Source organism: Palaemon carinicauda, chromosome 25 (assembly GCF_036898095.1).
Source record: "Palaemon carinicauda isolate YSFRI2023 chromosome 25, ASM3689809v2, whole genome shotgun sequence".
Lineage (NCBI taxonomy): Eukaryota > Metazoa > Arthropoda > Malacostraca > Decapoda > Palaemonidae > Palaemon > Palaemon carinicauda.
In genome coordinates this window covers 99743180-99747371 of record NC_090749.1, presented here as the reverse complement: position 1 = coordinate 99747371, position 4192 = coordinate 99743180, and positions in this window count along the sequence as shown.

The following is a 4192-nucleotide window of genomic DNA, read 5'->3' as shown; positions in this document are numbered from 1 at the left end:
ATTCTGTACAACATTATCTTCAACCAACTCAAGCATTGCTCAATATTCTTTATAATTTTATAATTTTTATTCCTTAATACTTGAAGCATTTTTCAATATTAAACTTACCCGATAATCATGTAGCTGTCAACTCCGTTGCCCGACAGAATTCTATGGAGGGATACGCCAGCTATCACAATACTAGAAGGGGGTGTATTTACCAGCGCCACCTGTGGCCAGGTACTCAAGTACTTCTTGTTGACACCTCCTCATTATTCCTCTGTCGTGCTTCCGGCAAGACGTTCTGGGATACGCTTATGTTCTTGGAGTATTTTCACGACTTTGGTGAAGTATTTCTCTTTGATTTCGGCTGTCGCTTTACTGGAAACTTCTATATTAGCTTAGTTAGCTTTTGGAATTAATTTGATTAATTATGGTGGCGCAGAGAGTATGAACTCTCGTTCACCTTTCAATGGCCGACCCTTCCCTTAGACGGAAGTGTTGGTGTCTAAGAGAGTATAGACTCTCTTTCTTAATTTTGCTTAACAAAAGTTATAGATTAACTTCCTTTTATTATAAACTTATTAAAATTAATTTTTATATTTGTTTATATTCGACCTTCCTAATAGTAGGCGGTCTTTTCTTGGTACCGAAGTTAATTAACATTGAGCCCGTCATTTCGGTTTTACCTGTTAACATATTATGCTATTTCCGCCACAGAGTTTGAAAGAATTTCTTTGATAGTCTCGTACTGCTTTCAAAGTTGAACTAACGTTTTGTTTTGTCTCTGCAGTTGTTGACGTTCAGAACGTTCAACTTGCACTCTATCGTTACGATAGAGAAGATGTTCACGGTTTCACGTTGCAGTAAGAGTAACCGTGTCTAGCGTTTTGTTCATTCTTTCTTAACTTAATGGTTTTGATCCTAATAAAGGAACTTTTCAGTTTTTTCCTTTAACAATAATATGTTTTAACGATATATATGATTGGGCTCTTCTCTCAGGTTCTAAGTCAAGAGAGAAAGAGAGAGAGAGAGATAGAGACGGAGGGAGAAAGAGGATAAACGTTTCATTCAAGCCTGCCAGGCGTACGAGTAACGTCGTTTTTCGTTATTGCTCTTCTCCCTAGTCTCTTTAGGGGAAGAAACTAAACGTTTCTAGAGTGATCTAGTGTTTAGTCTCTTTCCAGCCACTGAATTATCTTTCATTAGATTTTTCTGTTACATTGTAATTCTGTTTTCGCAATTACTAACTTTTGAAAAAGGATAGAATTGCGTGTTTCAGGTACAAACCACTTAAAGTTTCGAGTTCAGTGAAATAAGTGCAAACAGAAATCAAAGTGATAAGTGATTAGCGCAAAGTAGTTGTGCGTGAGGGTACTTTTGTGCGCGCCAGTCGTTCTCCCAGTCCGGGACCTCTTGCAAGCTCCCAAGCCCAGGGGAGAAGCAATGTCGAAGGGCAGAAGGGTTCAGCAGGCCTTGATCGGCGCACAGAAGTATCCTCGGTGGTTGTGGGCGTGTCTTACCGAGACCGTCACTCCCACCCGCAGACGATTGAGCCCTTATTTTGCTCGTCTGCAGAAGAAATTTAGGGGAGAAAACGCTGGTCTCAGGTCTCAAGACCTCTTAAACGTAAAGTCCAGACCTATGCCAGACGTACGAAGTTAGAGTTCACAGTCATTGGATTAGCTCTGACTCTCCTCAGTCATCAGTTGAATGCACTCCGCCTAAGAGGAGTAAGGTTCTGCCACAACAGAGCTCGACTGTTAAGGCTTTACCTCAGCCTACTGTAGTTTCTGCCGACCCCAAGTGGACTCTACTACAGTCCATGCAAGCACTGCTTTCGGACTTGATGCGTGAGTGTCGGGCTGAGAGTGTTGCGCATCCGCCTCCGCCTACACTCCCTCCGCCTATGCTCGCTCCGCCTGATCGCAGTATCACCTGCCAGGCGTACGATGTTGTGGACTCTACCACAGTCCATGCAAGCACAGCTTTCGGACTTGATGCGTGAGTGTCGGGCTGAGAGTGTTGCTCCTCCGCCTCCGCCTACACTCCCTCCGCCTACACTCGCTCCGCCTGATCGCAGTACCACCTGCCAGGCGTACGATGTGGTGGACTCTACTACAGTCCATGCAAGCTCAGCTTTCGGACTTGATGCGTGAGTGTCGGGCTGAGAGTGTTGCTCCTCCGCCTCCGCTTGCTGTTCCACCAGTGATGCAACACTCGGTTGAGGTACAATAACCTCTCCCGTCCATGAGTCAGTCTCCTCAGCTCTCGCTGCAGCGAGCTCAACCCTCCACAAGGCAAGCACCACAACACCTTAGCCTTGCGCCTCAGGAGCCTCAGCTTGCGAGACATTTACCTTGTTCTGCGCAGCCTCTTCCTCATCGCGCTCCGCTCACACCACAGGAACTGGAACTTGCTACTCCGCTTCCGCCAACCGCTCAGCAAGCGCAACCCTTGGGTTCAACCACTCATGCTAGGAGTCAGCCTCCTCCACCCATGCGCCTTCCTTCTGCTTGTCTTTTATTCAGCCTTTGCAGACTGAGCCTCAGGTGTTCCCTCAACAGAGTCTTGAAGAGGAAACCACAACTATTGTTGTTCCAGCTCGTTATGACTCTGCTGTTCAGCATACCTTACCTCCATTTTCAAACCATGGCAAAAATATGAATCATGAGTTATGAATGTAAGGTAAACTTTATGTTGATTTTTAATCCCCAAGCAAACATGCATAAAGCACTCTAGCACTGGTCATGGAATTTCTGAGAAATGTTAAACGCCATGCACACGCTCTGCTTTCCTTACAGCAGGCTCTGCTTACAGCAGGCTCTGCTTACTACATGCTCAGCATACAGCATGCTCTGCATTCAGCATGCTCTGCATACAACATGCTCTGCATACAGCATGCTCTGCATTCAGCATGCTCTGCATACAACATGCTCTACATACAGCATGCTCTGCATACAGCATACTCTGCATACATCATGCTCTGCATACCTTACCGCATGCTTCTCAGTCACACATCTTGGGTTGTTGCCAACTCACTAGACTGTCAAGCAGTTTCATAACGTTGCCTTCTAGTCTGCTGCTTTTGCACCAGTGAACCCTCACTCAGAGAACTTAGCTTTTCTAGGATAAGGTCCCTGTAGATGAGAAAGTTCTTTTCTCCCTCCTTCTGATATTCCCTTGAGGACTCTGTCATTTGGAGGGAACCTTTAGCTGCATAACCTCTTATGGACTTTTATTTAAGCATAACATGCTTACAGGGAAGGTTATGGTTCCACTTCAGTCGCTAATCCCGTCTGTTACCACACCTTCTCCCATAGACCTTGAGCTGTGTTGCATGACATGCAGTCCAAGCTTAGTCCTTGTTAGAGGATTTTTTGTTTACGGAGTCAATGTGTCACGGGGAAGACGTTCAACAACCAACAGAAGTGACTTGTTGTGACGCAGTGCGGCAACCTCAGCAACCCGTTAAGGAGTTGTATGTACGACCCAGACAGTCTAGACAGATTCGGGTTGTCACTGTACTTCCTCGCTTGCCCATGATTGACAGTTCACAGACTGTGCAGCAGTATCATGATCTTGTGTCCGGCTCCGTCAGACGACTGGCTTTTAAGAGCTCCCACAAGTCGTCGCTGTCTGGAGATTTTCAAAGGGACTATGGATCTGACCAAGGAACTAGGCCTCCTGGTCAATTTTGAGGAGTCTCAGCTCGTTCCATCCCAGACCATTGTCTCCTTGGGTATGGATCTTCAGAGTCGAGCTTTTCGGACTTTTCCGTCGGCCCCAAGGATCTTCCAAGCCCTAGAATGCATCCAGAGCATGCTGAGAAGGAACCGATGCTCAGTCAGGCAGTGGATGAGTCTAACAGGGACACTTTCATCACTGGCCCTGTTCATCGAGTTAAGGAGACTCCACCTACGCCCCCTTCAGTATCATCTAGCTGCTCACTGGATAAAGGACATGACGCTAGAGACGGTCTCAGTTCCTGTTTCCGAAGAGATGAGGTCTACTCTAACGTGGTGGAAGAACAGCATTCTTCTCAAGGAAGGTCTACCATTGGCTGTTCAGACCCCCGACCACCGTCTCTTCTCGGACGCATCGGACACGGGCTGGGGTGCGACACTGGACGGACAGGAATGCTCGGGAACATGGAATCAGGAGCAAAGAACACTTCACATCAATTGCAAGGAGTTGTTGGCAGTTCATCTGG